The sequence below is a fragment of the Protopterus annectens genome, chromosome 1.part1 (genome assembly GCF_019279795.1).
Source record: "Protopterus annectens isolate FY-2018-M chromosome 1.part1, PAN1.0, whole genome shotgun sequence".
Lineage (NCBI taxonomy): Eukaryota > Metazoa > Chordata > Ceratodontiformes > Protopteridae > Protopterus > Protopterus annectens.
The window spans coordinates 767995388-768020843 of NC_056726.1; the positions used below are offsets into that span (position 1 = coordinate 767995388).

At 46.0% G+C, this 25456-nt stretch overlaps 1 protein-coding gene across 1 annotated transcript in view; it reads left to right on the forward strand.

Moving 5' to 3' along the window:
* The window catches only part of UBAP2 (ubiquitin associated protein 2), a 2620504-nt gene that overhangs the window by 2055660 nt on the left and 539388 nt on the right, over window positions 1–25456 (forward strand). The window lies entirely within an intron of this gene.

Below are 25456 nucleotides of genomic sequence, written 5' to 3' on the forward strand. Positions count from 1 at the left end.
CCCATCCTCATCCTTTCTGCCTTCCGACAAGGACAGCAAAAACATAGACTGGGGAAGAAAGTTTACACCTCTTCCACCTTAGCCTTCAGAACTGTTAATTACCAAACCCAAATGATTAAGTATGCCTTGGACTTGGTATCCCAAGTATCTACACTCCTTTCCTCCCTGCCTGACTCTCCTAACAAGACTGAGGTAGCATCAAAGCTGTCCCTGGCATCGTAGGTGGCCAGGCACTCAATTTGATGCAGTTATGATGCAGCAGAGGCTTCTGCAAGATCTGGTGTATCCACCTCAGTGCTTCACAGATTTTCATGGCTTCGCTTTCAACCCCTGAGTGAGGATTTCAAATCCACAATTCTTGATGCCCCACTAGACCACAATCTCCTGTTTGGAAAGCAGTCTGCTGAACTGTTTAAGAATCTTCAGGAGAAATTCAAGGAGCTTCAAGACATTAAGCACCTTCTGGTATCCCCTATACCAGAAATACTACAGAAACTATCCAGCTAAGACCACCTATGTCAGAAGAACCTCCTCCACTGCTACCCCATGTTCTTCGTGTTGCATTGTTGCAGTCATCACATTTGGGTTATCCTGCCAGGGATAGCCCTCAGTCGGCCCGAATACCAGAGGCTTAGTATTTTTGCATTGGTTGCTGTCGCTCCAGGCGTGACGTCAAGTTGTCATTGGTATAAAATCAGGCAGCCGATGCCATTACATCAGTCTTTCTTGCCGAGGAGCCAGAAGCAGTTTGCACGAGTGCTGGTCGGCCGCTACCTGAGTTTTCATTGCCGAATTGAAGTTGAAGTCTTTTAAAGCTGAGTACCTAGTTGGGGATCCTTTTTTCTTGCTCTAACCGATGTCAGAAAAGGTTTAACAATTGTCTTGCCTGTAGAAAGCAGATACCACACCGAGGCTTCCATTCTTACTGCGTCATCTGTTTAGGCCCAGACCATGACGTCCCCACTTTTGCTTTTGTGCTTTGTTCAGTGCCAGAGCTATACATCGTCGGGCCCTTATTGTAGCTAGATATTTTCAAGCTCAGTCCTTGAATTCTGATATGGCTTTGGTAAGCCATCCGACTACCGATCTTCCGAAAAAATGTAAGGATAAAGACAGAGATGAACCGCACAGGTCCAAAACTGCCGATGATGCTTCCGCTAAGCTAGTCGCCAGTTCTCTGGTCCTCAGTGAGGTACTTTTGCAGCCCCTGATGCCCGCTTCTGTGGATTCGCAGGCCGCTACCAAGACCCTTTCAGAGTCTGGTATGCCCAGAGACTCTCTGACTAAGGATTCTGCAGATGTCTCTACTTTGGATAGGTCCGGAGCCGCTGAGCAGGCACCGGCTTCGAGGAAGTACTTCGCCCTACAGATACTCGACACAGACTGACAACTTCTTTCGCGTCTCCAGTTCTTTCTAACACTAGCGACTTTCTAAGGCCCAGGGCATGAACCACATCCAAAACACTGACGACCCAAGTTCAGGCACCTGCTTCCTTGCGTCATTCTCAAATGCTTAAAATGGCGGAAGACCTTATTATGCTTATTAGGGGAAGCCAGGCTACCCCTTCCAAAAGGAGGCTTGTCCCCAGTAGTTTTATCTGAACACGAGTCCGATAACTTTGATGCATCTGAATTTGAAGATATGCAACCCCTCTCTGCTTATGAGGATTCTGTTGCAGAGGAATCCATTCTTTCTGCCTCTCCACCCAAGGATTTTTCATTTGGGGAAACCCTTCATACTTTAAGGGAGCATTTCCAATGGGAATGACGAGACTATCCTCAGTCAAAAAAGAGACTCGGGAATTCTTAGATTTACCACAGCACAGACCTTTGGCCATTCCTCCTGTCCTGGATGTTATGGATTATGTTTTTATGGAATCCAGTTTGACTCCTGACACCCTTCCTCCTGCTCCCAGGAAACCAGACGGGTATTAGAGTCCCGGACTCTCTCAAATTTCTTTTCAACAATCCTACTGCTGACCCAGAGGTCATCTCTCAAGGACCTAAAGGAGTTAAAGCAACTTCAGCTAATAATCCCACCCCCTCAGATAGGGATTCCCGAGCTTTAGACAGATTGGGTAAAAAAAAGTATACACCTCTGCTACTCTTGCTATTAGAGCATTAAATTGTCAGTTCCACATGCTGAAATATCAGCAGCATACCATGGAACTCCTCAAACAAAAAATGTCTTTCTTTCCTGCGTGTGCAGAAAATAAAGAATTACAAGAGCTAATGCATTCTGCAAGTCAAGTAACTAAGCACACTTTGCAATGTGGCTTTGACACCCTAGAAGCATCTTGCAGGGCAGCAGTCACTGGTTCTCTCCTTAGAAGGCATGCTTGGCTTAAGGAACAGACCTTGCCAGACCATGTCAAATCCAAATTATTGGATGCACCATTGAGCAAAGATAACTTATTTGGCACCAAGGCAGAAGAGGTCTTAAAAAAGACAGAAGAAAAAGCTAAATCTTTGCGGACAGTAAAACTTCTTACAGGTCCAGCCTCCGAGGTTCAGTAGGCATTGCCCCTCCAAGCATCCTTCAAGGTATCCTTCAAGGCCCCTGAGCCAGTGGAAACCACAACCCAAGCTGCGGAAGCCCTTACAAATGCCTTCTATGAACACCTCCAGGACTGCATGGATCAGGCAATCCCAAATAAAACCAAGACTCTTTCCACAAAGGGCAAACGTCCAGTCTGGTGGACCCCAGCCATTAACAAACTTTACAATAAGAGGAGAAAGCTATTACATGGTGGAACAAAATCCATAAAAGGGAAGTCACCCCTGATCATTATTAGTAAAAAAAACGAGCACTCATAAAATCAACTAAGGCCAATTTTGAGAGAAGAATTGCCATGGATTCAAAGGACAATCATAAGGCCTTTTTCAGCTATGTTAGGAACCTGGGTGGAAACTCCCAGATATGCTCAGAATTAGTCCAAAATGATACAAAAATCACTGAACCCACAGACATTGCCAACATACTGGCAGACAGGTTCAGTGCAAACTTCGCCTCTCCCCTAAAGGAGAGATAACTATCCCAGCGGAGTGTAGCCTCCCAGACATCTCAAATGCGCAGGTGAAAGCTGCTCTCTCTAAAGATAAAAACACAGCATCAATGGGACCGGATGGTGTCCCCGGCTGTGTGCTACACGAGCTAAATGAGGAATTAAACCCGCACATAAGGCAGCTGTTTAATCTCAGCCTTTACCACAGGATACGTGCCCAAGGAGTGGCGTATGGCAACTGTGGTCCCACTCAACAAAGGCGGTGCCTCTACAGACCCTGATAATTACTGCCCCATAAGCTTAACAAGTCTAGTCTGCAAAGCTATGGAGAGGATCATAATGGAGCTCATAAACAAAGATATAGGGGACTTACAGACATTGGACCCGACCCAGTTTGGCTTCGTCAAGGGCAGATCATGCCTTTTGAACTTGGTAGACTTCTTCGAAACGGTCACCAAGGCCATTGATGAGGGAAAGGCAGTCCATACAGCCTACCTTGACCTTGCAAAGGCTTTCGACACAATACCCCACTCGGGTATTGTAGAAAAACTTACCAGCTTAAATGTAAACCCATATGTCACAAGATGGGTTGCAAACTGGCTTAAGGACAGAACCCACAGGGTTAGAGTTGCTGGCGCTGTCAGACTCCAAGCCGGTCACAAGTGGTGTCCCACAGGGCTCGGTCCTTGGCCCCCTGTTGTTCGGCATCTACTTCTCAGAAGTACAGGCCAACATGGGAACACTTTGGCTAACAAAGTTTGCAGACGACTGCAAACTGGGCGCCATAGTGGAAAGTGCATCGGACACGGATATCCTTCGGAAGGGACTCACGGAAACAGCTGGTGCCAGAGCCATGGCCTGAAGTTAAACGCCAACAAATGTATAGTCATACCCTTCGGGAAAAACAAGGTAACCCCAAGCTACCATATAGGTGGCAATCCACTAAGCACAGAAGAGATTGTCAAGGACCTGGGGACCCAGGTTGACAATGGCCTTTCTTTTGATACTCACGTTGCTAAAGTGGTTAGAAAGACCTTCTACATTGCCCACCTGATCATGAAGGGATTCACCTCCAGATCTAGTGAGGTCATTGTTCCCCTGTACTCTTCACTTATCAGACCAATGATCGAGTACAATGCCCCATTCGGGATGTATCTCACCCGACATCTGCAGCAATTGGAGAGACCCCAAAAGTTCCTCACCAAAAGGATAAAGGGACTCCAAAATCTGTCATATGCTGCCAGATTGAAGAAACTCCTGCTCTATTCAGTCGCATACCATCTGCTCAGAGGTGACCTATGCCTGACATACAAGGCCATGTCCAACCCGGAATTAATGGACATGCTCCACCTCAAAAGATCCAAATCCACCAAAACCACTAGAGCAAGCGACTTAAACCTTAGCACAGATATAAATAGGACTTGCTGGAGGGATAGATTTATCACTCAGAGACTCCCTATGCTGTTGAATAAAATCCCGGTCCATGTGAGGCAGAGCACCTCGCTGGCTCTGTTCAAGAGAAATCTTGACCTGTGGATGGGAGATCGTAGGTTTACCCCGGGAATCATCTCTGTGTCACTGCTGGACAGAGGCACAACAAACTAATGGGTACAGTATTTTTTCATATAAGGGGTGGCGTAAGCCACAAAACTTTGGGCTAGGCTTATAAATGCCTTATGGCAGATAGCCTAGTATAAACCTATGAACCTATAAGCACTGGTCCTTTCTTGCCCCCTCCAGGCCTGCTCAGCCCAGACCCATGGGAAGCAGACAGCAGCCCCAGGGAATGCAGAGATCTAAGTAATGGAGTTCCTTCTCTTCAAAAACAGGGAGTGCAGAGCCACCCCCTTATGGTAAGAACTCACAATGACTTTACACCTCCACCACTTACCTCTGCCCACCTGCTTGTGCCCCTAGGAGGAAAACTCGCCTTTCATCCAAGCAACTTGGCCACTATTAATGACCAATGGGTCTTCAGCATAGTGTCCCAGGGATACAAATTGTATTTCTGCACTCCGCCAACAACAAAAGGGTTCTTAGATCTTCCTCCAAACCAGTGGGCAGAAGCCAAAAAGCAAGTCCTTTCCCTGCTCTCCATGAGGGCAATACAGCATGTTCCTGCAGAGCAGATAGGCTAGGGTATTTACTCCAGACTCTTCCTGGTACCCAGAAAAGAGGGCACATGGCTCCCCATCCTTGATCTATCCATTCTAAACACTTTTCTGGTGATACCAAAGTTCAAAATGCTCACCCTCCAGCAACTTCTACCATTGCTTTCCAAGACCTAAAAGAGGCCTACCTACACATCCCAATCAGGGAATCATACAGCAAATACCTTCGTTTCAGTGCAGGATCTATGCACTTTCAGTTCTCTGCTTCCCTTTGCTTTATCCACTGCTCCCAGAATTTTCACAGAATGCCTGGCTCTTGCCATTGCTTTTTGCAGACAAAGAAATATTCAAATTTACCCATACTTAGATTGCCTGATTCAGACAGACAGGAAAAGCTGTTACAGCACCTGACTTCTGTAAAGGACCTACTGACCTCCCTGGGGTATACTGTCAATGAAAAGAAATCAAAACTAGTCCCCACACAAAAAAAATTTATTCCTGGGAGCAAGCCTGGACACAGCATCCCAGATGGCATTCTTTACTCCAGAAAAACAAGCCTACCTGACAGGCTCCTTCTCCCAACTAGCCACCAGAACCCAGTTGACCGCAAGGAAAATCCTGCAATCTCTAGGGTTCATGGCTTCTTGCATCCTACTCATTCCATATGCTAGACTGCATATGAGGAAACTACAGTGGTACGTAAAAAGCCTTTGGTGTCAACACTCTCAAGACCTGGAAGCTCTCATACCAATAATACCATGTCTAAGGTAATATTTTCTTTGGTTGGCAGCAGCTTGCAACCATGACAAGGGACTTCCCTTCTCACAACCACACGCAGCCCAGACTCTGACCACGAACGCATCAGACTGTGATTGGGGTGCCACCTGGACGGCAGGTGGATTTAAGGCCATTGGAGCCCATTTCAAATACATCTGCACATCAACCAAGAAGAGATGTTAGCTGTTCAGCATGCCCTGGCAGCCTTCAGACCCCTTCTCTCCTTGGGGCCCTGATCAAAACAGACAACACCACAGTGATGTGGTATATCAACAAGCAGGGTGGGGACTCGCTCTTATCTTCTCTGCAGGCTCGCCATGACCCTTTGGCATATGGCCTCAGCCATGCACTTACACCTGCTAGCACAATTCCTGCCAGCCTCTCTAAACTCTCTGGCAAGCAACTTAAGCAGAAACCTGCTAGACCCACATGAGTGGCAGCTAGACCACAGAACATTCACCCTTGTAACCCAGAAATGGGGCATCCCGAGGTCGACCTCCTTGCCCCCTCTACCACTCATATCAAGGGTACTGCTCAAAATAAGGGAAGAAAAACCAAGGGCAATCCTGATTGCCCCAGATTGGCCACGCCAGCACTGGTGTACCCACTGCTGTGGCCTGTCACCCCTGCCACCATGTCACCTACCACAGATCCCAACACGTCTGACCCAGAGGAATGGAGAATTCATGCTTCCCCAATTGCAGACCCTCAATCTGGCAGCCTGGCTTATTCCCTGACCACCCCTCAAACTGCCAGCCTAAGCAAACAACTCCTAGATGTACGTGAGGCCAGATGCCCCAGCACTAGGAAATCTCATGCTGACAAGTGGAAAAGGTTTTGCACCTGGATCCAGATTAAGGGAGCCGGAACGGCACAGCCCTCCCTACCTCTCATCCTGGATTACCTGGCAGACCTACTACACAGGGGGTCTAGCCTTCTCTTCTATTAAAATTCATGCCTCTGCCATCCCTGCTCATTACAGCACAGAGCCTCTCCTCTTCTCATACCCTCTCATCAAACAGTTCCTAAGAGGGGCTAACAACTTTGGGCCACCCAGAAGAGCTCCTACCCCAGCTTGGGACCTTAACTTTGTGTTGGAAAAGATCACTCTACTCCCCTTTGAGCCTGCAACTTCAGCAGAGTTAAAATTTCTCTCTTGGTAAACAGACTTGCTTCCGGCCATCACTTCAGCTAGAAGAGTATCAGAGCTACAAGCACTCATGACTGTAGAGCCCTTCATCATTTTCCATGCTGACAGAGTCTCACTCAGAACTAACCCATCTTTCATGCCTAATGTGATGTCCAGTGTGGCTCTCAACCAATCCATACATTTGCCCACCTTTTTCCCTAACCCACAAAACAAGGGGGAAGGGTTTCTGCACTCTCTAGATGTGCACAGAGAGCTCAGATTCTATTTGGACAGGACTAAGTCTTTCAAAAAAACTGATCAATTGCTAGTCAGCTTCACAGCAGTATCATAGGGCAAGGCCATATTCAATCAATCAATCAATCAATCTCCAGATGGATAGCAATCTGCATCCATTTTTTTTTCTACAGATAGCACGAGAAACCACCCCCAGAGGGGGTCATGGCACATTCCACCAGAGAAACCTCCACCTCTGCAGCCTTTCTCAGTGGGGTCCCCACCAGGGGCATCCTGGAGGCTGCAACATGGACATCTGTTCATACCTTCACCAAGCATTACTACCTCCCTATCTTCTCCGAATCCAGGGCAGTCTTGCAGGACATCCTAGCCAACCCACAGTCTTCTTGACTGCCTCCATCCTTTTCTTCAGCTTTGGGCATCAACCCAGATGTGATGACTGCAACAGTTAAGCACGAAGAACGTAGTACAGTTGTGTACACTTACCATAAATGTATATGTTAGAGTGTATTCTCTGTTGCAGTCCTGGTTTCTTTCCCTCCTTCCCCCACGACTCTCTCTCTGTCTCTTCTCTCCTTACAGGGATTTTTTGGTATTTACTTTCTACTGGTGGTGGTGATCTTTGTGCTTCACTGTTGCAGTCATTACATTTGGGTAATCTGCTGGCAGGTTGCCCGCAGTCGGCCTGAATAACAAAGTCTTGGGTCCTGCGTTGGTTGCCATTTCCTCTTCCATGACGTCAGGTTGTCAGGGGTATAAAACATGCAGCCGACGCCATTTTATTCAGTCTTTCTTGCCGCGCAGTGCCCAAAGCAGAAGCAGTTTGCAAGTGCCTGTTGGCCGACTTCTGAAATTTTCGTATTCGAGTTTCAGAACCGAAGTCTTCAAACTAAAGCTAAGTACCCCGTTGGGGAAACTTTTTCTTGCTCCTTACCAGTGTCAGTAAAAGTTAATAATTGCATTACTTGTGGGAAGCAAATACCTCAAGGATTTTCATTTGTACTGTATTCCTTGCCTAGGCCCTGATCACAACGTGCCTTGCTGCCGGTTTTGTGCTAGATTTAACCAACGCACTATTAAGCTTCGGTATATTTTTGCTTCTAAATATTTGATTCAAGATTCAATTATCCAGAAATGTCGTCAGTTAGCAATCTGACTACCGGAGTTCATAAAAAACGCAAAGAAAAAGACAGACAGTCCATCGAGGTCCAAAACCTATGACAAAGCTTCTCCTAAGCTAGTCGCTGGTACTCAGTGAGGCGCTTTCACATCCCCTGTTACCCGCTACTTTTGAGTCGCAGGCCTCCACCGAGACCCATTCGGAGTCCAGTATGCTGTGAGATTCTCATAGTATTGAACCCGCGGATGTGTCTCCCTTGGATGGGTCTGGAGCCGCTGGCCAGGCACCGGCTTCTGAGGGTGTTTTCAGGCCTCAACATTTTTATATTAAACAGACGCCAGCAAAAAAAAACAATGTCAGAAACAACTTCTATGTCTAAAAAAACCGACACATGAGCCACGTGCTCAGGCCTCTATGCCGAAAAAACAGATTATCAAAATGGCTGAAGATTTAATTACCTTGATCAGGGGTTCCCAACCCCCCCGCCCCTGCTAAGAGGCCTAGGCAAGGCACTGATTATGAATCTTCAGATCAAGTTTCCATTTCTTCTGATTCCTCTTCTGATCAGGAATTTTCTCTTCCACCCTATGAGGATTCTGATGCAGAGGAATCCATCCCATCTGCATCTCCTCCTGAGGATTACTCATTTTGGAGAGACTTTGCATACTTTAAGGGAACTTTTTCACTGGGAGAGTCAGAACTTCTCTGAATCAAAAAAGAGGCTTAGGGATTTCCTTCTTCCTCAGCATAGGCCTTTGGCAATACCTCCTGTATTAAACATTGTTGATGTGTTCTCGGAATCAAGCATGGCTCCTGATTCCCTGCCTCCGGCTCCTAGTAAGCCAGATGGATATTACAGGGTTCTTGACTCCCACAAATTTCTTTTCAAAAATCCTGCTGCTGATCCTGAGACTATTTTTCAGGGTCCCAAGGGTGTAAAGGCCTCTACAGCCAAAAATCCTATCCCTTCTGATAGAGATCCCAGGGCACTGGATAGATGGGGTAAGAAGGTTTATACGTCTGCAACCTTGGCAATCAGGGCTTTAAACTGCCAGTTTCATATGCTTAAATATCAATAGCATGTTATGGGCTTACTGAAACAGAAAATGATGTTGATTTCTGATTGTGTGGGAAATAGAGTTACAGGAATTATTGTATTCAGCAGAACAGGTTGGAAAGCATACTTTGCAATGTGGTTTTGATTCCTTGGAGGCCTCTTGTAGGACCGCTGTTACTGGATCTGTGATTAGAAGGCATGCCTGGTTCAAGGAGCAAAATCTGATCATGTTGATGCTAAATTGTTGGATGCCCCTTTGCAGCATGATACTCTGTTTGGTAATAAAGCAGAAGAGGTTTTAAAGAAAATGAAAGACAAAGCTAAATCTATGCAAACTGTAAAAGATTTCTTGCAAGTGCAGCCACCCAGGTTCAGTAGGCACTGGCCTACTAAAAAATGGTCCTTTCCTGTGTCCAGCAGAGCCACTCAGGGCAAATACAGGTGCTCAAAAGACTCCAGATACCAATCACAGGGTTCTTACAGGTCAAAGCAATGGGGTGCCTCCACCTCCAAATCTGGAGGAAACAAAGCACAACCCTAGAGTAAGCAGTCTCAATGACTTTCTTCTACCATCACCAAGCACTTATCTTTTGGCAGCCCCCTTGGGGAGAAAACTAGCACTTCATGCTCAAAATTGACTGTTAATTACCCAGGACAAGTGGGTATTAAACATGGTACCCCAGGGGTACAGATTTCATTTCCAGCGACTCAGAAGATCGACTAGTCAGAAGACCGACGGAGGAAAACACCGACGCTGAGAACACTGAGATGGGGAAAGGATGTGTAAGTATGCGGGAGTGACGGCCGTTAGGGTGCGAGTAAGGTAAGTGTGCGATGTTGATGGTCCGTAGGGATAGGGGTGGGATAAGTGAGTTAGGGTTAGGGCACGGGTTAGGTAAGGGTGCAGTAGTGATATTTTTTGGGTTAGGGGCGGGTTAAGTGAGTTAGGGTTAGGGCGCGGGTTAGGTGAGTGTGCGATAGTGACAGACCTTAGGGTTAGGGTTGTAGATAGTTGTGTATGTAAGGGTTAGTGTTGGTTTGTAAGGATTTTGGTGTGCTTGTGTTGTGTGTGTGGGTTTTGGACAAGGGATTTGTTTTGTTTGTTGTTATGATGTGTCGAGTGTATGAGGTGTCGTGTTTGTGAACTGTCGATTATGTGGTGTCGGTGAAGTCGCTGTCGGTGTTGTCAGGTAGATCCATATATATATATATTTATATATATATATATATATATATATATATATTTTTTTTTTTTTTTGCTACCCATTTGGGGGGCACCTGACATCTGGGGCAAGAAAAACTGAATAAAATGGCGTTGGCTGCATGTTTTATACCCCTGACGTCATGGAAGAGGAGACAGCAGGACCCAAGACTTGGTTATTCAGGCTGACTGAGGGCAACCTGCCAGCAGATTACCCAAATGTAATGACTGCAACAGTCATACACTCGAACATCTACATTTATGTTAAGTGTACACAACTGTAATTTCTTCCACCATAACCTAGCTCCCTATTTGGGGGGCTCCTGACAGGGCAAGGAAAACTGATGTAATGGCGTTGGCTGCCTGATTTTTTACCACTGACGACCTGACTTCAGTCCTGGAGCGACAGTAACTGACACACAAATACTAAGCCTCTGGCATTCGGGCCGACTGAGGGTTACCCCTGGCAGGATAAACCCAAATGTGAGGACTGCAACAATGAACACACTATAACATCTACATTTATGGTAAGTGTGCACAACTGTACTTCCTTCTTCCAGGCATAGGAGAGGAACCAGGAGGCAGACCTCTTCCAGACTAGCTTCTTCTCTACCTACCCCAAGACAGCCCTTTCAGTACAGAAATGGCAACACAATGTGCGACTGCCTTGCCCATCTCTCCCTGTCAGCCCGTCTCTCCCACACTCTGCCCATCTGGAGAACAGTTACCTCAGATCGCTGGGTCCTGGCAGTAGTAGGAGAGGGATACTTCCTTTTTTGGAAAGGCAGGCCCCCCTCCCAGAGGGGATCCCATCCCCCCCCCAAAAGAAAACAACTATACCTTATTTCAGACATTATACAAGACCTACTGACCCATGGAACCATAGAACCTGTCCCTCAAGGACAAGAAGGAAAAAGCTGTTTCTAGTACCAAAAAAGGATGGGCTATGGAGGCCAGTCCTGGATTTGTCCTTCCTAAACCTTTGTCTGAATGTCCCATCCTTCAGAATGCTATCCTTCCAAACCCTCCTTCCACTGTTGCCAGTAAAAGCGTTCATAGTTACTCTAGACCTGAAGGAGGTCTACCTCCACATCCCTATAAAACCCTCTCACAGGAAGTACTTGCATTTCACTGGCCCCTCTTCTCACTTTCAATTTACTGTCTTGCCCTTTGGTTTATCCGCTGCTCCCATTCTTCACCAAATGCCTTGCTGCTGCCATAGCCTTTTGCAGAACCAAGGGCATTCAAATTTAGCCCTTCCTAGACAGTATCCTCATTCTTGCAGAAAGTCACCCTAAAAAAGTCCGTTTGCCATGTCTCTGCTACAGGGTCTAGGGTTGACCCCTCAATCTCTCCAAATCATCCCTAACACCACAGCAGGACAAAATCTTTCTGGGCTGCAGGATCCGTCCTGACCTGATGAAGGCATTCCCTCCTCAGGACAAAGTGCTTTCCTTAACAGGCCACTTCCAGACTCTCTTTTCCAGGTCCACCAACTATCAGCAAGACGATTCCTGCGACGATTTGGCCTTATGGCAGCCACCATTCCTATGCTATCATTAGCCAGGATGCACATGAGAAAACAACAGTGGTGTCTAAAAAGAAGTGTGTTCCCAACACAACCACCCTCTAGAATTCCTTATTCCCTTACTATCGTGCCTAATGGTGGTGGATCCAACATGTTCAAATGAACCCAGGACTTCACCTTCACTTTCCCACACCAGCTCAGTACATGCACACCAACACATCGGAGCTGTCTTGGGGGCTACCATGAAGGGCCTCAAGGTGCAAGAACAATGGCAGTCAGCCCTCCAGAAAAAACATCAGAGTGAGAGAAATGACTGCAGTTCTTTTAGTACTGAAATTTTTTTTTCCCATCCTTCAGCCAGGTCCCCTTCAAATCATTACAGACAACACCATATTCATGTGGTACATCAACAAACTGGGGACCAAGTCTTATATCTTCTTCAGGCTAGCAGTCAAGATTTAGGACCTAGCCTCCCAAAACAACTGGTCTCTGCAGGCAGCCTACATACTATCCTGGGACAACCACCGGGTGGATGCTCTTAGCAGATCATTCTCTCTGCATCAAAAGTGGATGTTAAACAGAGAAGTTTTTCTAGACATTGTCCACCAGTGGGGCACACCTCAAATAGATTTGTTTGCCTCCCCCCAGAACAGACACCTGAAAATATTTTGTACTAAGGATCCCTCCCCACTAGCTTGGAGAGTGGATGCCTTCACCACCTCATGGAAGGGACAGTTTCTGTATGCATTTCCCTTTTCCCTTTCATTCAAAAGGTCCACCTGAAGATCAGGAGGGACATGCCAAAAATCGCACTGTTGAGTCCATATTGGCCAAGGCAGCATTGGTTCCCCCTTGTGCTATCTATTGCAAAGGGCAGTCACCACAGTTTTACCCCACAAGGTGGACCTACTCGCACAGCAGTTGAGAACAGTCATCCACCCTCAAATGCTGTCTAACACTCTGGGTGATGAACATTTGATACCCTTCAGACACCACCACTATGAGGACGTTCTTTCGGGCCTGAGGGAGGCCAGGAAACCTAATACAGTGAGATCCTACATTTTAAAATGGGAAAGATTCTCCAAATGGTGTCTGCAAAAATGTAGGAATTCCTTTCTAGCGGATGTCCCTTTAGTCTTAGCTTGTATGTGTAAACTTATCAAGGCAGGCCTTTCATACACTTCATTGAAAGTTCGCCTGCAATCTCTGCCTGCTTACCTTTAGACCCTCCTTTACTCTCCAGGTTAGATGTTTAATTGTTACTGAAAGGGGTCTTGCACATCAGGCCACCAAGGCAGCCCATTCCACTACCTTGGTACCTAAACTTTATCCTAGAAAAACTCACACTGGCCCATTCGAACTAGCCAGCTCTTCAACACTTCAAATGTGCACATGGACAACAATTCTGCTGGTAGCTCTCACCTCAGCTAGAAGGGTATCAAAGTTGCAGGCACTCATGGCCTGTCCCCCCTACACTATCTTCCACAAAGACAGGGTGACCCTGTGCACCAACCCTTATTTCATGCCCAAAGTGGTCAGCAAGCTATCATTAAATTAGTCCATCCACCTGCCCACCTTCTTTCCTTCTCCCACCAGTGACAGTGAGAGAGTAATTCCATTCCCTGGATGTGCACAGACAGGTGAGATTTTATTTGGAGAAAACTAAATCCATAAGGAAATCTAATCAACTCTGTGTCCTTTCATCCCGGAGCCTTGAGCAATGCAGTCTCTAAACAAACTGTCTCTTGTTGGATCAGGAAAACTGTCTACTACTGCTACTCCTACCACAGAAAAGACTTACTTCAGGGGGTAAGAGCACACACCTACTAGGGCCATATCCTCCAAAGCCTTCTTCAAATGCCTGGACATAGCCTCCATCCTGGATTCAGCCACCTGGTCTACTATTCACACCTTTACCAGAAACTACAAATTGGACCATATCTCCAGAACAGGTTTTGCTAGGGCAATCCTGCAGGAAATTCTGGAATTCGCTACCTCTACCCTTCCTCCATCCTAAGCTGTGGTACTCGCCTACACTAAGAATACTGCAGCATGGGAATAGGAGGACATAGAATAGTTGTGTAAAATTTTACCATAACCGTAGATGTCCTTCTCTTCCATGTTACAGTATTTTTTCCCTCCCACTTATCCCTCTGCATGCCTTTTCACCTGTCTGTGGCACACCCTGGAGCACCACCTAGACTATGGTCACACTGGGCAGCCAGTGGCACTTCCACTTCTGGAGGACATCATTTGGCTCTACTTAATACACTGTCAGACTGGGCAGCTAGTTCTGAGGTCTGTGCTTGCAGACGTCATATTTAAGGCTGCAGGTTTATGGCCCTGCATGTGACCTCCCATGCACTAACAGCAACCAGACTAAAGCTTTTGTATAGGAGCTGACGTTCAGGTTGCCTGAGGCAGAGAATCCCACACCAAAGTATTGCAACATGGAAGAAAAGAACGTCTATGATTATGGTAAGATTTTACACAACTAAGTCTTTACTAGCATTTCTCCGGTTCGATTCTCTGCTGGGATGCCTTCTGTATGGGAGTCTGCATGTCCTCCCTGTGGTCGCGTGAGTTTCCTGTGGGTGCTCCGGTTTCCTCCCACATCCCAGAGACATGCTGTAGGTGGATCGGACACTTTAAATTGGCCCTAGGCATGAGTGTGTGTGCGTGTGCCTTCCGTGGAAGGTTGGGTGTTGGGGTGGCAACTCGACACTGTAAAACTCCACTGCCAATCATGAGCAGACCGGTGATCCGCTGTGGTGACCTTTAACCGGGAAAAGGCGAAAGAAGAAGAATTCTTTGCTAGCAGTTGTAAAAAGTACGGTCTATAAAAATGTGGGAACAATTCCAAGAACATCACTAACTGTGAACACAACCTGCCCACTTAGTACAGAAAACTAGTCAGTTTTCTCAAAAAAATCAAATATAACCATCTGGCAACTCCATGCTGAAAAGTAAGTTGAGAAGGTAACCAACAAAGTGCAAGAACTTTTTCAACTTATTTTTTAATAGTGGAGCTAAAACACACGTGTAAACTTATTTGTGCTTGTGGAAGGCACTCTGGTGTACCACTGTACAAGTCCTAGCGCCTCGGAGAGCACTTGGTTGTACGCACAGAGGTGCGCCATACAACAGTACTCAAAGTACTTTCTTGATCCAAGTGAAGAGGGCTAATGGAGAGACCTATCCTGGACATCTCCCAGCTAAACACCTTTCTGACAGTTTCCTCTCTCAAAATGCTGTCCTTATAGACTCTTCCTTTCCTACTTAAGCTTCTGTGATATCCTTAACCTTAATGGATGCTTGTCTTCATATTTCCATCCATCCTTCCTGCAGAAAGTTTGAGGTTCATTTCATGGTCATCACATTTTCAGTTTACTGCTTTGTCCTTTTGTCTTTCTACTGCTCCAAGAGTTTTTACAACGTGTCTGGCCCCAATAGTGATTTTCTGGTGCAGTCAAGGCATACAGGTCTTCCCTTACTTGGACAATCTTCTACTCCAGGCTTTATATAGGGACACTTTTCTAAATCCCCTTCATTGCACCATGTGACTTTTGATCCTCCTGGGGTTCAACATCAGTTACAAAATTTCACCTCATTCCCACCCCACAGCTTACCTTTCTGAAGTGCAGCCTGGGTACATCTGCCATGCATTCCTCTATTCCTCAAGAGAAAGTCACCTCCGTACTCGAGATGTTCTTTGTGTTTCACTATTGCAGTCATTACATTTGGGTTATCTGCCTGCAGGTAGCCCTCAGCCGGCCTGAATACCAGAGTCTTGGATTCCTGTGTTGGATGCTGTCTCTTCTTTCATGACATCAGGGGGTATAAAACATGCAGCCGACGCCATTACATCCGTCTTTTTTGCCGCGCGGTGCCTGAAGCAGAAGCAGTTTGCAAGTCCCGGTCGGCAGACTCCTGAAATTTTCATTTCCGAGTTTCAGAACCGAAGTCTTCAAAAAAGCTAAATTACCCCATTGGGGAACTTTTTTCTTGCTCTTAAACCGATGTCAGTAAAAGTTACCAATTGTCTTACCTGTGGAAAACAAATATCTCAAAGATTTCCATTCGTACTGCATTCCTTGCTTAGGCCCAGACCACGACGTCCCTCATCTATTTTGTGCCTTATTCAACCCCTGAACTATTCGTCTGTCTATTTTTGGTACTCTGTTTAACTGTCCAGAAATGGCTTTGGTAAGCCATCCGACTACCGATATTCTGAAAAACTGTAAAGATAGAGACAGACCACATAGATTCAAAACTTCAGACGACGCTACTGTTAAGCTACTCGCCAGTTCGCCGGTACTCACTGAGGCGCTTTCGCAGCCCTTGATACCCACTACTTCAGATTCGCAGGGCTCTACTGAGACCCAGTCAGAGTCCGGTATGCTGCGAGATGCTTTGACTATGGAGCCTGCGGATGTCTCTACCTTGGATGGGTCCGGAGCCGTTGTGCAGGCACCAGCTTCTGAGGGTGTATTCAGGCCTATAGACTTGCATTTCAAACCAACGTCATCTTCTTCATCAAGGTCTAAAAATCGACCCACGCCTAGAAAACTGACGTCCAAACCTCATGGTCAGGCCCATATGCCTAAAAAGCAAATTATTAGAATGGCTGAAGACCTTATTACTTTAATTGGGGGAAGTCCGCCTTCCCCCTCTGAGAGACCTAGAACTGATTTTCCTTCTGATTTTTCTAATCAGGATTCTGAAATTTCTGTTTCTTCCGATTACCAGGATTTGCCCTTATCTACCTATGAGGATTCTGATACAGAGGATTCCATTCCCACTGCTTTCCCCTCCAGAAGATTTTTCTTTTGGTGAAACCCTGCACACTCTTAGGGAGCATTTCCTCTGGGAAAGCCAGGACTACTCTGACTCCAAAAAGAGGCTTAGGGAAGTCTTACTCCTCCCTTACCACAGGACTTTAGCTATCCCTCCTGTTCTGGACATTGTAGATGATGTCTTCTTGGAATCTAGCCTGGCCCCCAGACACTTTACCTCCAGCTCCCAGAAAACCTGATGGGTATTGCAAAGTACCTGGACTCTCTCAAGTTCCTCTTCAAGAATCCTACTGCGGATCCAGAGACCATTTCCCAAGGACCAAAAGGCATTAAGGCTACGACTGCCAAAAACCCTACCCCCTCTGATAGAGATTCCAGGGCCTAGGACAGATTGGGTAAGAAGGTATACACTTCAGCTACTTTGGCCATTAGGGCCTTAAACTGCCAGTTTCATATGTTAAAGTATCAGCAGCATGTTACGGGACTGCTTAAAGAGAAAATTATATTGATTCCTGACTGTGCTGAACATAAAGATTTACAAGATTTAATGCATTCTGCTGAACAAGTTGGTAAACATACTTTGCAATGTGGCTTTGACTCTTTAGAAGCATCTTGCAGGGCTGCTGTCACTGGGTCTGTACTTAGAAGGCATGCTTGGCTTAAGGAACAAAACTTGCCCGATCATGTTAAAGCTAAATTACTGGATGTTCCCTTAAACCAAAACCGCCTATCTGGCAACAAAGCAGAAGTTCTTAAAAAGATGGAGGAAAAAGCCAAGTCCATGCAAACTGTTAAATTTCCTGCAAATGCAGCCTCCCAGATTTAGTAGGCATTGGCCTTCTAAGAATTGGTCCTTTCCAGTCTCTTCTAGGCCTTTTCAGTCCATGCCCAGGAACAACAGACCACCAAGACTTCAGTCTCAAGGTACACACAGGCCTAAGCAGTGGGGGGCTTCCACTTCCAAAGTTGGAAGTAATAAGACACCCCCCTGTGGAAAAATGTCAGTGACTTAACCTTAACCCTGCCAAGCCCTGCCCAACTGCTTACTGCCTTGGGGGGAAAGATCACCCTGCATGCAAAAAACTGGGAGCGCATTACCCAGGACAAATGGGTTTTAAATATAGTTTTCCAAGGATACAGATTCTACTTCCACACCTCACCAACGCCAAACGGTTGGCCAGACCTACCCCCAAATCAGTGGGCAGAGGCTCAACAGCAGGTTCTCTCTCCTAAGTATCAGGGCTATTCAACCTGTCCCAGCAGAAGAAAGGGGCAAGGTTTTTACTCAAGACTTTTTCTGGTACCCAGAAAAGACCACTCCTAGCATCCTGTCCTGGACCTCTCTATTCTAAACACCTTTTTGGTAATCCCAAAATTCTAAATGCTAACACTTCAACAGCTGCTTCCTATGCTAGGCAAAAGATGCCTGGTTGTCAACCTTGGACTTAAAGGAAGCTTACCTGCACATTCCAATAAGGGAATCTTGCAGGAAATATCTACGCTTCAGAGCAGGCTCCGTGCACTATCAGCTCTCTGCACTTCCCTTTGGCTTATCTACTGCATCCAGGGTATTCACAAAGTGCCTAGCTCCAGTCATTGCATTTTGCAAGCAGAGAAATATTCTTATGTACCCATACCTGAATGATTGTCTGATTTCAGGCAGAAAGCCAGAACATGCTATTAAAACATCTGACATTTGTAAAGAAACTTCTAACCTCGCTGGGGTACACCATAAACGAAAAGAATTCTCATCTAGTACCCTGCCAACAAATTGTATTCCTGGGAGTAACCTTGAACATAGCTTCCCAGATGGCTTACCTCACACCAGAGAAACAAGTTTGACAGCCTACTTCAAACTACTGGCCACAAAGACCCAGCTATCTGCATGGAAAATCCTGCAAGCCCCTGGGGTTCATGGCCTCTTACATTCTACTAATTGCATATGCAAGACTGCGTATGAGGAAACTACAATGGTATCAACATTCTCAGGACCTGGAATCAATGACTCCTATCATTCCTTGTATAAAGATTGAGTTCCTTTGGTGGGCAGAGCCCTGCCATCTCAACAAGGGACTCCCTTTCAATCTACCCCCTGCCGCCCAAACCCTGACTACAGACGCATCAGACTATCCATGGGGGGCTCACTTGACAGGGCGGTGCATTCAGGGCAAATCTGACCAGAGTCAGATGCACCCTGCATATCAAACAAAAAGAAATAGCTATACAGAATTCCCTGACAGCCTTCAAAGATCACATTCTTCCAGGACAATTATTGGTAAAGACAACACCACAGTTATGTGGTACATAAACAGGCAGGGGGAACCCACTCGTACCCTCTCTGCAGACTAGCCATGGCTCTATGGAACACAGCCTTGAGCTGTCAAGTGCACCTACAAGCTCAGTTCCTGCCAGGCAAGCTAAATTCACTGGCAGACGACCTTAGCAGAAATCTCATGGACCCACACGAATGGAAACTGGAACCAAAAATATTCATCCTCTTGAGGAACAAATGGGGGACTTCTGAGATGGACCAGTTTGCCACCCCTCAGAACTACAAATTGGACATATTCTGCACAAGGTCTCCCCACAGTCAAGCTTGGAAAGTGGATGCCCTGTCCTTTACCTGGGAAAGCCTCTCAGTTTATGCCTTTCCCCCTCTGCCTGTCCTCTCGAAGGTACTGCTAAAGATCAAACAAGACAAACCAAGGACAATACTGATTGCACCAAATTGGCCTCGCCAGCACTGGTACCCCCTCTTGCGCAGTATGATACTGCTGGATCCATGGCAACTACCTCAGACACCTTCCCTGCTGTTCCAGCAGGCGTGCCAGATTCTGCACCCTCAGCTTCAAACCCTGAACCTTGCAGCCTGGCTAATTCCTTGAGCTCTCCAATAGCATCCCTCAGTAAGCAGGTGCTAGATGTCATTCTGGAAGCAAGGAGACCTAGTACTAGAAAATCCTATGCTGAAAAGTGAAAAAGATATACTGTTCCTGGAGTCAGACTCAGGGGATGGGCACTACGGTGCCCAGCTTACCTCATATTCTTCATTACTTAACAGAAATGCTCCACAAGGGCCTATCCTTCTTATCAATTAAAATTCATTCCTCTGCCATTTCAGCACATTATAATAGCGAACCATCCCTCTTCGCTCACCCCCTGTTAAAGCAATTCCTCAGAGGGGCAAAAAAATTTAAGACCCCCACCCCCACCCCCCATGGGTGAGCCCCTACTCCAGCCTGGGACCTTAACTTTGTATTGGAGAAGCTCACTATCCCCCCCATTTGAACCAGCTGCAACTGCAGAGTTGAAATTCCTTTCTTGGAAAACAGCCTTCCTTCTAGCCATCATTTCAGCAAGAAGAGTGTCTGAATTACAGGCCCTCATGGCAGTGGAGCCCTTCATTATGTTCCATGCAGACAGGGTTTCCCTCCGGACCAACCCTTCCTTTATGCCCAAGGGTGGTGTCTAGTGTGGCCCTAAATCAAGCCATTCATTTGCCTACTTTTTTCCCGAATCCACAAAACAAAGGAGAAAGAATACTGCATTCTTTGGACGTGGACATACAACTTAGATTTTATTTGGACAGGACTAAGCCTCTCAGAAAATCTTAATAGCTGCTACTTTGCTTTGCTGCAGGGGCAGAGGGGAAGGCCATTTCAAAGCAAACCATTTCTAAATGGATAGCCCATTGCATTCATTTCTGCTCTAAGCACCATGGAAAACCGACCCCACAAGGGATTAGACCACATTCCACCAGGGCTGCATCTACCATTACAGGCTTTCTCAGAGGAGTCCCTACAAGGGATATCCTAGAAGCTACCTGGAGCTCTGTACATACCTTCACCAAGCATTACCACATGCCTTCTGCTTTTTCTTCTTTCAGCTTTTCCCGGTTAGGGGTAGCTACAGCGGATCACCTGTCCACTCATAATTGGCAGTGGAGTTTTACAGTGTTGAGTTGCCAGCCCGATACCCAACCTTCCACGGAAGGCATACGTGCACCCACACACTCATGCCTAGGGCTAATTTAGTGTGTCCAGTCCACCTACAGCATGTCTTTGGGATGTGGGAGGAAAACAGAGCACCCGGAGGAAACCCACGCAACCACAGAGAGGACATGCAGACTCCCGCACAGAAGACACCCCAGCCAAGAATCAAACTGGAGAACTGCTAGTTTTGTAAAATCTTACCATAACCATAGACCTTCTTTTCTTCCGTGTTGCAGTATTTTGGTGTGGGATTCTCTGCCTCAGGCAGCCTGAATGTCGGCTCCTATACAAAAGCTTTAGCCTGGTTGCTGTTAGTGCATGGGAGGTCACACGCAGGGCCATAAACCTGCAGCCTTAAATATGATGTGTGTACGCACAGGTCTCAGAACTAGCTGCCTAGTCAGACAGTACATTAGGTAGAGCCAAATGATGTCCTCAAGAAGTGCAAAGTCCCATTGGCTGCCCAGTGTGACCATAGCCTAGGTGGTGCTCCAGGGTGCACCACAGATAGGTGAAAAGGCATGCAGGGGGATAGGTGGGAGGGAAGGAATACTGTAACATGGAAGTGCCACTTTACACTATTCTGTGTCGTCCTATTCCATTGCCGCAGTATTCTTAGTGTGGGCGAGTACCACAGCTTAGGAAGGAGGGAGGGGTAGAGATAGCGGATTCCAGAAATCCCTGCAGGATTGCCCTAGCAAAACTTGCTCTGGAGATATGGTCCAATTTGTAGTTTCTGGTAAAGGTGTGAATAGTAGACCAGGTGGCTGCATCCAGGATGGAGGCTATGTCCAGGCCTTTGAAGAAGGCTTTGGAGGATGTTATGGCCCTAGTAGAGGTGTGCTCTTACCCCCTGAAGTAAATCCTTTCTGTGGTAGGAGTAGCAGAAGCAGATAGTTTTCCTGATCCGACAGGAGATAGTTTGTTTGGAGACTGCATTGCTCAAGGCCTCAGGATGAAAGGACACAGAGTTGATTAGATTTCCTTATGGACTTAGTTTTCTCTCACTGTCACTGGTGGGAGAGGGAAAGAAGGTGGGCAGGTGGATGGACTGATTTAATGATAGCTTGCTAACCACTTTGGACATGAAAGAAGGGTTGATGCACAGGGTCACTCTGTCTTTGTGGAAGATAGTGTAGGGGTGACAGGCCATGAGTGCCTGTAACTCTGATAGCACATGCCTATTTTTTTGTAAATCCAGAGCTGGTTTTGCCTCTGCAGTTTTGCAGGGCTTAATTGCTGGCTCTAATGCTCTCTAACTTCCTCCTCCCTTCCTTAGCTTTGGGAATCAACCCAAATGTAATGACTGCAACATTGAAACACGAAGAACATAGTATAGTTGTATACACTTACCATAAATGTAGATGTTAGAGTGTATTCACTGTTGCAGCCCTGGTTACCCTACCTCCAACCCCCTGACTTCTCTTGACTATACCTTTCCTTTTTGTTTGGTGTATTTGAGCTTTCTGGTGTATTTGCTTTTTGTTGGAGATGTAACATAACATATAATTGCTTCCCATTATGGGGGCACCTGATATCTGGCACATGAAAACTGATGTAATGGTGTCTGCTGCATGTTTTGTACCCCTGACGCCCTGATGTCATGGAAGAAGAGAGAGCATCTGACGCAGGAATCCAATACTCTGGTATTCAGGCCGGCTGAGGGCTACTTGGAGGCAGATAACCCAAATGTGATGACTGCAACAAGTGAATACACTCGAACATTTGCATTTATGGTAAGTGTACACAACTGTACTTAATGCTCTCCACCAAATATAGGTGCTCAGCCAGACAATCTCTCGGGGCCCTGAGACTCATGGCTGCCACTATTCTTGTGTTTCCCCTCATCAGACTATGCATGAGGAAAATGCAATGAAATCTGAAATCAGTGTGGTCCCAACACAGTCACCCTCTTGATACCCGCATTCCTCCTTTTCCTTTCATCTAGAAGGAGCTCCTTTGGTGGAGTAACCAGGTTACACTCAAACTAGGCATTTCACTCTCTCCCAGCCTAGCCTACACAACCAAGTCCTGTTTACATATGCTTCAGACAGGGCATGGGGCGGGCTTGGACAGGAGACCATAGTGTGCAAGGGAGTGGCCTACTTGTGTACTTTAAAGAATGCATCAACATAAAGGAAATGAGGGCACCTCTACAAGCCCTACTGATCACTGTTGCAGTATTCCTTCCCTCTCACCTTATCCCCCTTCTCTTCTTTTCTCTCCCATTGGCGCAAACACTTTTCTTTACACGCCCAGACATGCACTCATAATCCCTGGATTTTACAACCTTACTGAGGGGGGAACTTGCCATCGCTTTTCAAACTAAACCCCTCCTAGCTGACCAGTCGCCTTCCTCTGTTTTCTTCAAGCCTCTGTTGGTTTGGAGATTGTCTAAGGATCTCTTACGTATGTCTGACTTTATACCTCTATGTCAGTGAGCTGAGGTCATTGTCCAGACGTACGTCCCAGGAAGGTAAAGCTTTGGTGTCCGGTCTGGAAGTCAGCGAGCTGAAACCCATCTGTTAAGAGTACTGCAACAGTGATCAGCAGGACATCTATTATTATCTTAAGTTTTTTAAACAGTTGTACTTTATATACTTAGCATAACGATATGTGTTGTCTGCTTCTGTCCTTCGTCATCTTATCTCCCTCCTTCCCACTTTCGTAAATGAGAAGCTCATTTCTTTCTTAGTTTCTGGTATAGCTGTCTGACCTGTCACCTGGCTGTTTTCACATGCTCCTTTAAGCTCCAGATGAGAATATAAGCATATGGTTATAGAGAGGTGAGTAGCTCACTCTGTGGGATTATGGGCAAACTCGATTTGTGGTAATTCTGGGGATAGGAAGTGATTATGGGTAAGGGTAGGAGCCTGTGCTTTGTATCCTAAAGTGTAGAATGACCGAAGACTGATCCAAGGATGGATCCTAAGACTTCTCTGTTGAGGAAGGACGGAAACAGACAACACAGATCTATAGTTGCGGTAAGTGTATAACTTCCGTTTTCCTGTCAGGAACTGCTTTACTAGATTTAGAGACCTATTTCTTTTAATGGGGGGAATATTTTGAGATGGAGGTGCACTACTTTTGCCCTTTTTAGCTTAGATGTTTGTTTTACTTAAAGGGAGTGTTAAAATTACAGATATTGTATGTAGTACGTGTGTGCTTCGCGACCAGTTGCCTACAATAGAGTGGACTCCATATTCTATTGGCAGCAATGTGGTCATCTGTGGAGGTTTTCACTAAGCATTAAAAAGGTAATTATTTCTCTAGATCAGAGCAGGTTTTGCTAAGGCTGTTCTTCAGGTGGTTCTGGACTCTGATCCTTCTTCCTTCTCCCAGGTTATCTAAGCTTTGTTAATCATCACATATAGCTTTGGCTACCATGACAGTGACTAAATGAGTTGTGTAGGTAAACTTACCATAATCGTATACAGTGCAATGAAAAAGTATTTGCTTCCTGATTTCTTATTTTTTTGCATGTTTGTCGCACTAAAATATTTAAGATTATCAAACAAATTTAAATATTAGACAAAGATAACCCAAGTAAACACAAAATGCAGTTTTTAAGTGATGATTTTTAAGGGGAAAAAATATCCAAACCTACATGGCCCTCTGTGGAAAAAATAATTGCCCCCCCCCCCCTTTTCTTAAATCATGAAGTAACTGTGGTTAATCACATTTTTGGGAAAGTTGAGTTCAGTTTCACTAGCCACACCCAGGCCTGATTACTGCCAGATCTGTTGAATCAAGAGATCACTTAAATAGAACATGTCAAACAAAGTGAAGTAGGCCAAAAGATCCCAAAAATGAAGACATCATGCCGCGATCTATAGAAATTCCAGAACAGATTAGAAACAAAGTAGTTGACATCTATCAGTCTGGAAAAGGTTAAAACACCATTTCTAAAGCTTTGGGACTCCAGCAAACCATTGTGAGAGCTATTATCCACAAATGGAGAAGACATGGAACAGTGGTGAACCTTCCTAGGGTTAGTTGACCTACAAAAATTACCCCAAGAGCACAGCGAAGACTCGTCCAAGAGGTCACAAAAGAACCCAGAACAACATCTACAGAATAGGCCTCACTTGCCTCAGTTAAGCTCAGTGTTCATGACTCAACCATAAGAAAGACTGGGCAAAATATGCATGCATGGCAGAGTTCCAAGGCGAAAACCACTGCTGACCAAAAAGAACATAAAGGCTCGTCTCACTTTTGCCAAAAAAATCTTAATGATCCCCTAGACTTTTGGGAAAATATTCTGTCGACTGACTAAACAAAAGTTGAACTTTTTGGGAGGTGTGCGTCCCTTTACATCTGCCGTAAAAGTAACACAGCATTTCAGAAAAAGAACATCATGCCAGCAGTCAAACATGGTGGTGGTAGTGTGATGGTCTGGGGCTGCTTCTGGATCTGGATGACTTGCTGTTATTGATGGAACTATGAATTCTGCTCTCTACCCAAAAATCCTGAAGGAGAATGTCC